General features: G+C 38.3%; 1 protein-coding gene across 1 annotated transcript in view; it reads right to left on the bottom strand.

Moving 5' to 3' along the window:
- Prkg1 (protein kinase cGMP-dependent 1) overlaps positions 1-11,997 on the bottom strand; it is a 1,042,192-nt gene that overhangs the window by 826,898 nt on the left and 203,297 nt on the right. The gene's annotated exons all lie outside the window — the stretch shown is intronic.

Below are 11,997 nucleotides of genomic sequence, written 5' to 3'. Positions count from 1 at the left end.
AGAGAGAGAGAGAGAGAGAGAGAGAGAGAGAGAGAGAGAGAGAGAGAAATCTTTCAAAAATGTCTAAAAAGTGACACGACTCTAATGAATCATGATTCTAATGATCCTAATGAATCTAGTAAACACATGAGAAGTGAAATTATATTTCAGCTAATCAATAATCAGCTGTCTCTTAAAGAGACATTACATATTGTGAGTGCTACAAAGGAGTTATAGAGTAAATAAGATGTATTACATATGCTACCCTCTGCCTTTATCCTCAGTTTCAGCCTGGATCTTCTAACCTCCCTATGTGCCATAACCTACATTTTTTTTTGGGGGGGGGAAGAGGAGCGGTAGCAGTAGTTAATGTCTTTCAGATTAAGAAATGCTCTCTGAATTTTACCAAAATACAGTCATTATTAAGCAAAAATTGGCCTTAAAGATACAGAAGGTTTTTTGTTGTTGTTGTTTTGTCTGTATTTTTTACATGTTCTTTAAGTTTCCAGGTCTCAGTGAATTCTGCCATGCTTTTGATATGCTTAATAAGTAGTTCATAGACATAGGGAACAAATAGCCCCTGATCTTCATGTCTTCACTTCATACTTTATCTGAAATGACACTCCATTTCTACTTCATCCCACTGACTAAAAGGTTTCTCAAGTGGATGTTATACATCTTGCACTAAAGGTTTTATACAACTTGACATTGTTGGGGACATTTTACTACATGTCTTACTTAAAATGCATTTATAGTTAGTCAATTAGGTATTAATTGTGGACCTGGTGGGGCCCCATATCAGGCAAGGAGCAAATATATTTGAAAACAAGCATAAGATACATCCTCATGGAGCTTAACAACTGGGGCCATGTTTGAGCCTACACTGCTTCACACGGAACAGCCAAGAGTGAAGAAGCTAGTGGGAAGATGGAGAAGGGAAAGTGCATACATTCATGACATTGTTTCAAAGCTCAAAGTTTGTTATTTTTTTGTCTTTGAGGTGTGTGTGTGTGTGTGTGTGTGTCTGTGTCTGTGTGTGTGTGTTGTGTGTGTGTGTGTCTGTGTCCATAATATCCTACTCTACTGAAATACTGTAACTACCCCAACCAACTTCCAGAATGTCACACCTTCAATGTGCTATGATATCTATGGACAATAGAAATTCTGGAGACAGGATAGTTAAAACTGGGATTCCTCAGAGAAAGCATGCCCTACTCTTATCTTCTGGGTCACATTCTATGACTACAGGAACCAACTTGCTGTACCACCTGCTGGCACCCCCTTGCCTAGGTCTCCCTGACCACACTCTGAGCTCTTCACAATCCTCTGGACTTTTTCCACATAGGTGAGAATGAATTGCTGCCACTCCATTTGACTTAAGTACTAGTTTACAAATAAACCTAAAGGAGTTCTCTGTGTATTTTGAAGTCTGGCTCAAGGCTTTAATTTTTAAAAACAGATTTTTTCCTAGGAAGGTTGTGAATATCTCTTTGTGCATCTCTCTGAAATGATTAGGTCAGTTATATTAAACAGGTCTAAAATAAGGCCCTTTTCTTTAAGGCTTTTTTCCCCTTGAATTCCTCAAGCATTTCATTACTGTTTCATCTCTTCTGAGTCTAACCAGAACTTGGCCTCACATGACTCCCACACATACCAAGTCATTAAAAATATCCTTCAGCCAAAATTAAGGAAGGGTCAGTGGAATGAACTGCACACGAGGCTTAAGCTGAACACAGTGATTTCTTTGACTTAGAGTAGGAAATCGCGATGATTTTGGACAGCTAGTTTTGTTTTGTTTTATTTCGTTTTTGCTTCTTTTTTATTTTTTATTTACTTTTATTTTTTTTAAATAGCTGATCTTTAGCTGGGCTCTACTACACGTGAATATTTCTCTTTGTCAAAATTCCTAACAGTTCTCCATTTACTGTCACCTAAACCCAGGAGGATTGGATGAAGAAACCAGGAGTTTATCTCCTATATCCCCCAAAAGTCAACATTCCAAACAGAGACAGGCACCTTCAATGGGTATTACAGAGGAAAGGGAACAGAGTATTAGCATCCAAAAGGTTTATAATAAACACAAGCTGACTCACATTTCAAGTGGCTGTTTGTTGTGTTTTATTTGAATTGGAACCTTCCTCCAAAAGGAACCAACACATGGGGTTGGGGTTACAAACAGGGTAGTGACAAGTCACTGAAAATAATTCTAGGAAGAGAAGCTCTAATGTTTAATTCTGGATGACACAGAGGTTGGGTGCCCAACCCATTAAGAAAAAAGCAACATTGTTTTGAAAAGGAAGGAACCTTTGTTGGGGTCCACAGAAACTGACTTCTTACCTCTGAGGGAGACGGTTTATCTGTGGTTTTCAAATTCAGTTTGCCAAATCAGAATTTGTTTCAAAAGTTAATAATACTCAAGAATTAGCAAGCTTCATCAGCAAGACTTAGTAAAACTCTGCTAAGTAAAATGCAATCTTTGAATAAGAATTCAGTAGCATGTTGAGTGTTCCTTACCAAGAAAGAAAAAAACAAATCATTAAATATACAGCAACACATTGACATTCTCTAGGAAGATGGCATCCCAAGATGAGTCCCCAATTTGTGGCACCACTATAATGCATTACTGCCATAATAAATGAGCCATGAACAACTCAGAAACTGAACTGTGTAGGTCTGAAAATTAAAGGAAGAAAAGACTGTATGCACACTCAGCTGCATGGCTTGGGTGAGCAGAGACTTATGGACCAATTCTAAAATGAGGCTCAAGAGGTTGTCTCTGACTCTGTTGCCTGCTTTCAGGTCCCTTTGTCCTAACTGGACAGCCTTGTAGCCTCAATAGAAGAAGATGTGCTTAGTCCTACTACAACTTGATATGCCAAGGTGGGGTTGATATCTATGGAAGGTCTTCCCTTCTTGGAGGAGGAAGGGAATGGGCACAGTAGGAGGAGAAGTGAGATGGAGGGACTGAGAAGAAAGGAAGAAGGGTATCAGGATATTAATTAATTAACTAATTAGTTAAATAAAATGAAGCTCATCCAAGTGGTAACTTGGCACCAACTGTAGGGTCATCTGTACACAGACAACACTCGAATACTCAATATAAAGACAAGGTTGTTTATAATTAAGGAACTAGTTAATTAATTTTCCCAGCAGGTAATTTAGTCAACTGTGGCAGTTACATCAACTTTTGAAAGTACGCAATTTCCTTTCCAGACATGACACTTTTAACACCCTTTTCCTGCAATCCCAGCCAGGAGCTGCAAGCAGGAGCATAGTATCTAAGAAAGAAAGAATAGTCCCCAGAAACGCATGGCTCGGTATCATTCTCCTTACATGTGCACCAAGGTTTTCAACAAGATTTACTTTTGACTTTAATTTCAACTTCAAAATAAGAGTCCTATACTGAGTTCTTGCTATTGCAGATCATTTATGTAATATGAGCCAGGAGGTACAGAAGAAGCACCACGGGAAACACCCACACTTGTAAGGAGTAAGACTTAGCAAAACACTGGAGGGTTACCACCTCAATAGGGCTACAGAAATGCATTATAGGATATCTGTAGAAGTCTGCTAAAGGTCTGCTCTGAAGACTAGGCAAGGAGAAATAACAGTTAAGCAATAAGCTGTGCAGAGTAGAAGACAGGCATGCTTCTGGAGCTTTCAGAGGCCATTAAATGGGCCAACTTATTGATACATTTTGGCAAGGGTGACTATCAAAGATGGAGTCATGATCATAATTCTTTAATGATTTCACTCTAAGCAATAAAGCTAGCAACCCATCCTATTGAAATAATCAAAAGGCACCTACCAAAAACCATCATTGTTTCAGTTAGGTCAACTGTAAAATTTCTGAGTAGTGATCATATAGTCAACTATTTGTTGGGTTCCGACACTGCCCAGAATTGATCTCATACAGAATTCCCTCTTATTCTTACCCTATGTAATCCTTAAAAGTTCCTAATCATTCAAGGGATGGATTTGTTTCACTTCCATAATGTTTTTTCTTATGTCCAGTGCCCCTGCCTCAGCAGAAACTACAATATTTTCAAATTAGAATTCTACATGTTACCTAGAGTCTGAGCTCACTGCAGTCTAGTGAAACTCAACTTTTCCCTCCCCGGCGAGAAGGAGAGGAGTGGATGCGGCACATGGAATTAAAGAGCAGAAGACATATACTGGATGAAGTGCTTCTTGACAAAGTTGCTTAATTTAAGGCTTGCAGCGCACTTGTGAAAGGAGAGGAAACTGGAATGTCAAAAGACTGAAAAACTCTCCTCGGGTTCGTGTCGTTAACAGATGATGGAGTTGGAATTTTAAACACTACTCATAGAACCTAAATCTTTTAGGAGTACGAATCGAGCCTCAATATTTAATTCAGGTGTGTTCCTTTGCCTATAAAATATGCCAATGTTTTAAAGTAATGATGGTGGCACTCTGGGGTCATATTGTGCAGATTCGTATTTCAACTCTACCAGTCCAGATGTGTGACCTTGCCTATGATCAGAAGTAGCCCCAAGCCCCTAGTATCTATAAAGCCAAATAATGCTAGTTATGTGTACAACATCCATGTAAGGATTAGAGGAGATTATATCTGTAAAATGTCAGTATAGAGCCTAATACACAGTACACCCCTAATAGGAGCTGATAATAATAAATTGAAAGTAGAGAAATTGAGAGATGGATTTTTTTTTAAATGTATACCACCCATGAGAGAGAGGTGGAGGGAGAAGGACACAGGAGGAGGAGGGAGGGAAGAACAGAGAGTGAGTGTGTGTGTGTGTGTGAGAGAGAGATCATTTACAGGTAAGATACCTACTCTATTCCCTAAATTTTAGGGTTAAGTGTGATCATATGCAAATGTGTATGTGTGTGAGCGTGTATGTCAGTGCATGTGTGTATGTGAACTTCTGAGTTTGTAGCACCTGTGAGAGTTGATCATAATGAGAATAATTGAGTGTAAGTGTGAGACTGTATGGGTGTGTAAGATAGATTTTGCGTACTTAAGAAGGGAATTGTGCCTCAAAAATAGTCATAAAAAAGCAGTCTTAAGTTGAGTTTCTACGGCTGTGATGAAATACCAGAACAAAAGGCAACTTGTGGAAGAAATGGTTTATTTCACTCACATTTTCATATAACAATTCATCATCAAATGCAATTAGGGCAGCAACTCAAATAGAGCAAGAATTTAGAGGCAGGAGCTGATATTGTTGCCACAGAAGACTGCTGCTCACTGGCCTGCTCTTACGTCTTCCTGTCTTGCTCAGTTGGCTTTCTTATAGCACTTAAGACAAGCAGCCCAGGGATATCACCACCTACAATGGGCTGTGTCCTTCAACAATAATCAGTAACTAAGAAATTGCCCTAGAGGCTTGCCTAGAGCCCAACCCTATGGTGGCATCTTCTCAATTGAGGTTATGTCCTCTCAGATGATTATAGCTTGAACCACACAGGACAAAAGTCTTTTACTAAAATGAAGATGATGAGCTGTGCCTGTGATGCCACACTACTTCTCACTATGATCAATTATAATATATACCCAAGTCAATGGAGACTTATGGATAGGATGAAACATCTAAAAGAAAGAAACATGGCCTTCAGAATGATGGGTGACTACAGTTGACTAGAATATGTTCTACCATTCAGTTCCATGCAGAAGATGTGCGTGGGTCAATTGTAGCCCTTTCTAGTCTCCTCTGCTTCACTTCTTCCTCACTCCTTGTTAAATCATGCTGGGCATGTTTTTGTACATGTTAACCATCTTATTTTAAAAGGCAGCATCATTTCCTCTCAATTCTTGTTTAAGGTGTGCAGAAAATCATAGTACAAAAATCCAGGAAGCCATATGTTTATGGGAGAAATGAATCAGTGTCGAGGCTCTGAGAGCAGATGTTGCTTTGGAAGCTAGGGAGATAGCGTTTATTTTACTCAACAGTCAAGCTCTTTGAGGCTGCTCTTCACAACTGGAGTAGGGACTATCCCTAAAGCTGTTGCCTGTCTATGGGATCAGTTCCCCTGATCAGGCTGTCTTGTCTGAACACAGTGGGAAAATAAGTGCCTAGCCCTGCAGAGACTAGATGTATTGGGTTGCAGGGAATATGAGGGGGGCGGGATGTTCCAGTCTCTCAGAAGAGAAGGGAATGGGAGAGGGACTGTAGGAGGGGAAGACCACTGGGGGGGGGGGGCAATCAGATGTAAAAATGAATTCAAAAAGTGGCATACTGCATAGTGACTGATTTAGGAGGACAAATTGCTTCTCTGTGTTCAGTATCTCCAAGGCCACTTTCCATAAATGCCTACTTTCTTCTCATGCTTGTTCTCCTTAAAAATCTGCCAACTTGGGGGACAGAAGAAAAGGATTCACTGAATCTGCTAACAATACTACGGCCAAAGAACTGCTTTCCATCCCTGGTTTGGGCTTAATGATTTATATTGAGCATCCCACTGTTGTCTTGGGCAGTAAAATTGTATGTTATGAACAATTGATGTATTGGTCTTACAAACATGCTAGACTCAGCTCCTTTGTGACTCAGTTTGCAAACCAAAAATGAGGACAAAATACAAATGTCATGTTAAATAGGAAATAGTTTAAGAAAAGCATCAAAAGCTAGGGGCAATGATGTAGCTAGGTTTTATTCAGGACAAAAATAAAACATAACATGGTAAAGTCATGGGAGAGACAAAAGCAGTACCATGAAAAGTCTGTCACAATAAACACCTTCATTGAAAATAGGGGAGGGAGGAGAGGGTAAAGAATTCTGGGAGGGGGACCAGGAAGGGTGGCAACATTTAGAATGTAAATAAATAAAATAATTTAATAAAAAATGAGCATCAATAACACTGTAGCTTTACACATACTTGAATAAGAAAACAAACAACAAATAAAGTCAAAATTATCAAAAGGAGGGAAAAAAGTAAAGACAGAAACAAACCAAATGCAGAATAAAGCACAATAGAATTAATAAACCTAAGATCTAATTCTTTTACAAAAAGACAAAGTTAGCAAAGTTTCACCTCAATGAAGGGAAAAATTCGTAGATATGACTCAAAATGAAATACCGTAATAGATATCCCAGAAACAGAAAAAAAACTACAAGGAACTATTGTGCACATTTATATACTAGCAACTGGATCATCCAGATGAAATGATACATTCCTAAAAATACACAAAAGACAAAGACGGAATCAAGGAGAAATTGAAAGCCCAAACAGACCACTAACAAGTAAGGAGCTTGAATTAGACAGTAATCAAACACTCTGCCCATCTAGAAAATCTTAGGGCCAGATGGCTTCAAGCTAGATTCTAATGTTCAAAAAAGAGTTGATAACAATCTTTTAGAATTATTTTAAGGAAATTGAAGAAACAAGTTCAAAGCCATGTTGTAAGGCCAGCATCTCTCCAAACGAAATCATCACAAATCCTATGAAAACCACCCAGCCTATCATCTTGGGTGAATATTAATGTGAAAAATTAATAAACAAACAAAAACTAAAATTATTAATGTGCAGATATTTGGCAAAGTGGACAAAGTTTCAAATTAAGTAACATGGACAAGTTCTGGCTTGGGGAGTATAGTCTACACACACTTATTACAGGAGTAACTATACTGTGTTCCTAAAATACTGTGGATCATAATATGTAGGGGATCAGGATGGGGGAATGGGGCAGAGAAGGAAGAAAAGAGGAAGCCGGAGACAGAGATGGGGGGAGAAAGAAAGAGAGAAGCAAGGCAGCTTGGTGATGAGAAGAGTCACAGCTAATATGTCATCAACCATGGCATTGCAAAGCTGGGTCTGTCTCAGACAAAGTTATATCTCCATCTAAAATACTGAGCATACTTCAACTCTCAGGATCACTGGGAAAATGAGTGAGAAGAGGGAAGATGCCTCTAAGCACCTAGTAGACAAACAAGAGGGTTTTTAAGGACAGAATGTAATACAAAAAAATACAGGATAATAAGGATCCTAAGTATATCTGTGACAGATGTTGAACAGACAAGGTTCATAAACACCCACAGGCATATCTAGGAAGGGAAAATACTGTAATAGCTAGAAATACAAAATTTCCCCATGTGTTTCTATATCAATGGAAAAGATCTGTTGGAAGGGACCAGTATGTTTTAAAAGTAATATTTTGTACTACTGATTAATGCAAAAAAACCCCCCAAAAACAAAATCCCATCTCACTTAGACTAATGGGCCTCACTTTAAAAATAAACATGACCTAATACTGAACAGTATCCAACAGTATTTTGTACTCTCAAACACCCAAAATAGCACTGAGGTGAACAGTTCTGTTAAACAAATGATCATGCAAAAAAAGTCCTTTCCTTGTTTATTTAAATAACAACATTTGCCCTAAAAAAAATTGAGTGTGGTTCACCTATTCTTTGAGTTTCAGTAAAGCAGGGAGAAAAGGGGGAATGAGGTTGTGCAAGTGAAGTTTCGAGGGTCTGGAGAGTGGGCCTTTAGACAGTACTCCCCTTGGCCATGGAAGATGTCATCGCTAGGGTAAAGCCACCTAGAACTTGAAACTCTCCCCGCAGTGCATAAGCATAGAAAGAAGGTTTTGTAGCAATGCTAGCCAAGCTTCAAACTGTGTTCATTTCTCATGATTTCACAACAAGATAATTGAAAACAGAACCTAATAATTGACAAGTTATGGTTCTTCCTTTTTCAGCCTTCTAAATGAAAGGAGATTGATTTTAACATTAACTAAAGCTTTCTAGATTTCTGAGCAACTCAGCTCCAAGGATGAATGGGATGCTTTAAGGGTTAAGTCTCTGAGAAATACTCAAAGAATGTCACGTGGTTGATTTCAGAGTTGATCACATAAAACATTTCACAAATTTTATGTTTACAGTAACCACATAACTAGGAGCTAGGTTTCCCCTTTGAGAAATCATACAATGGGCTCTGCAATAAAATCTAAGTATCTTAATATTTCAACATATTGACAATATAGACTACCAAGAACCTGTTTTTCATAAATATATTAATAGCCATCTGGTTTAGCTGTACAGTAAGTACTCTATTGACCCTTTTATAAAGGGTATTTATTCTTCTAAGGTGGCCAACTATTCTTTCTAGTTTTAAAAAAGAGTCATTATTTTTATTTGATATAATTGTCTTGCATATATATATGTATGTGTATGATTATGTGTATGTGTATATGTGTATATCCATCTACTATATGTGTAAGGTGCAAGAGGGCATCAGAGCCCCTAGGCCTGGAATTACAAATGGCTATGGACCACCATGTGGGTGTTAGGAATTGAACCCAGGTCTTCTGGAAGAGTAGCCACTACTTGTAACTGCTCAGTTATCTCTTCAGCTCCACTTTCCACATTTTTGACATTGGTAGGTCAGTTTAGTAGGACCCAGCTAATCCAGGCAGCCTTCTCATTGCTTAGGATGTAGGACAGATATGAGTGCATGAATAAATTAGAGCAATAAAAACTATAAGAAGTTTGGTTTGTCTTTGTAGAAAGAAATTCTCCATTTTCTATTATAACTAAATAATAGATTTAAGATAATGCCTGCTGTTTCTACAGTCATGCTATTATGGGACAGTAAAGATGGAAAGAAGAGCTAAGGAATATCCAGACACAGGAAACCGACTTCCTCTTGATTATTTTGAGTCTGTAGACAAGTTATACCTGAGGTCATCTTTTCCTTGGACTTCAGAAATAGAAAACCAGTAAGTTAACTTCCAGCTTAAATGTTTGTGGGCTGGATATTTTTTCATCTCTTCTTGACAGGCAGGGTTCTAACTGACCAAGAAAATCCATGTGATAGAGTCAGGAACATTAACTTTCAATATTGCTTTGAATTATGAAGAGGAGTATTTTGATAGCTGTTAATGCTTAGCTGTCCATGCTCTATGAATTAAATATGCAAGAAAATAGAAAGAGCTCACTTTATAAGACTGTATACATACATACATACATACATACATACATACATACATACATACATATATAGTCTTGAAGTATTTTCAGCACAGACTGAAAATGTTGGCTTTTACTTTCCATTGATCCTGTATTGGCATAACACATTTGAAGGCAGACAGGGAATTAGTGATACATGCATAGTGATTTCTGCAGTAATTATTAGCACAAGAATGTAAAGCTAAATGCTGGATACCTCCCAAATAAACATCAAAAGAAAAACAGAAATGAATTGTTACACTCTTAAAGTGCAGAACCAGTCATTCACTATGCTCATAACTACATACCTAAGCCTAAAAATATCTTGATAGGTGAAAGAAACCAGACACAAAGGCAGTAGTCCTTTCATAATCCACTACACGATTTGCTCTGCATGAAATTCTAGGGTAGGATACAAACACAGATGTCTATAGAAACTTGAAGGTGCTTGCCTACACAGGGCTGTTTAAGTTTAAAACATTGTAAAAAGAATTCTTTGGAGTAACAGAAATATTCTACAGCTAGTTATTGTTTTACACATACAAAAATAATAAAAAGGAGAAATTCATACATTTGCAGACTTATCATTAAGTTTTAAATAAAATTAAGTCTCTATAAGACTTTAAGGGGTCCATGCTTGTGTTATATTGAGGGAATAATTCACAAGAATGGAATGGAATGACTTTGGTACAAAGCCCTGGGAAATAGCACACTGTTTTGACATTTTTGTATGTATAAGTTTGTGTACATGTTCATATGCAGGAAGATGTATTGATATCCAGGTGCACATTTCCATATATGTATACCTGTGTGGAGGCCCAAGGACAACTTCAAGTGTCATCCCTCCAAGTGGGATCTACCCTGCTTTGAAATGTCTCTCACTGGCCTGGAATTTGTCAAATTATTTAAGCTCCTTGTTCAGTGAACCCAAAGGCCCTGCCTATCTCTGCCTCCCTAACACGTTCCTGCCACAATGACAGGCACTTTTAGTGTGGGCTCTGGGTTTTTCAACTTTGTTGTGTTTGTAAGTCAAACACTTTACTAACTGAGGTCTTCTGTTCTGTCCCCTAGATTTTTCTTTTATTTGAAGGTCCTGTTAGAAAAGCTGCCTAGGACTCCATCTCTGCTGGGTAGATCAGTAGCCTCTGTTATCTACAGCCCAAACAGCACAGAGGCTGGGAATAATGGGCCATATCTGCTAAGTGGTGTAAATATCTCTGAGCCAGCCCCCCAGGGTGTACTGTCAATAGCATCAGCAATACTGATTGTTCAGGAGACAACACCAGAAACACCAGCAGACCTAGCTTTGGGGCAATTAATGGCTGTAGCAGCAGAAGAGATGTGGGTGGGCCCCATTAAGCGTTTTCACAGTGAGAATTCACCTCACTATTTGGTGGACTAAAAGAACATAAGGGGGTGTTTAGTAATGCAGTTGAAATACAAGTTACAGCCTTCCAGAAATAAATCAGGGAGACTCTAAAGGAAAATGAAAGTCCTAAATTAGTTGATAGAGGTGAGAGCTATGGAAATCCTATTTGCAGACCATCTACAGGACTCTACTTTTACTGTTGTGACATTGCATAAGGAGGCACAGGTTTTATTCATTCCTATAGAGTCAACATCTTTTTACAAAAGTTTTTATAATTGACTGAATTTTGGTGTTTTATCTACATGTATGTCTGTGTATCATGTGCCTGGTACCAGTGGAGATCAGAAGAGGACACTGGATCCTCTAGAGTTTGAGTTATGAATAGCTGTGAGCCATCATGTAGGCTCTGAGAACTGGACGTAGGTCCTTTACAAAAGCAGGAGTTGCTTTTAATTATAGAGCGATATTGCTAGCCTCTGTATATTTTTTGCTCAAAATAATCTTTTTTTTTTTGCTTATAGAGAAACGAATTGAAAATTCTATATCTTGAAGTAAGCAAGGTTCAAAAAAATCTCACAGTCATAAATTTCAGACTAAATGGATCTGTGCATATTAAGTCAACATACACACACTCTCCCTCTCTCTCTCTCTCTCTCTCTCTCTCTCTCTCTCTCTGCTCTCTCTCTCTCTCTCTCTCTCTCTCTCTCTCTCTCTCTCTCTGTC

This window comes from Grammomys surdaster, unplaced genomic scaffold (genome assembly GCF_004785775.1).
Source record: "Grammomys surdaster isolate TR1022 unplaced genomic scaffold, NIH_TR_1.0 141, whole genome shotgun sequence".
Taxonomy (NCBI): Eukaryota; Metazoa; Chordata; class Mammalia; order Rodentia; family Muridae; genus Grammomys; species Grammomys surdaster.
Note: the sequence above shows the minus strand (reverse complement) of the source record. Positions and strands in the feature narration are given on the sequence as shown.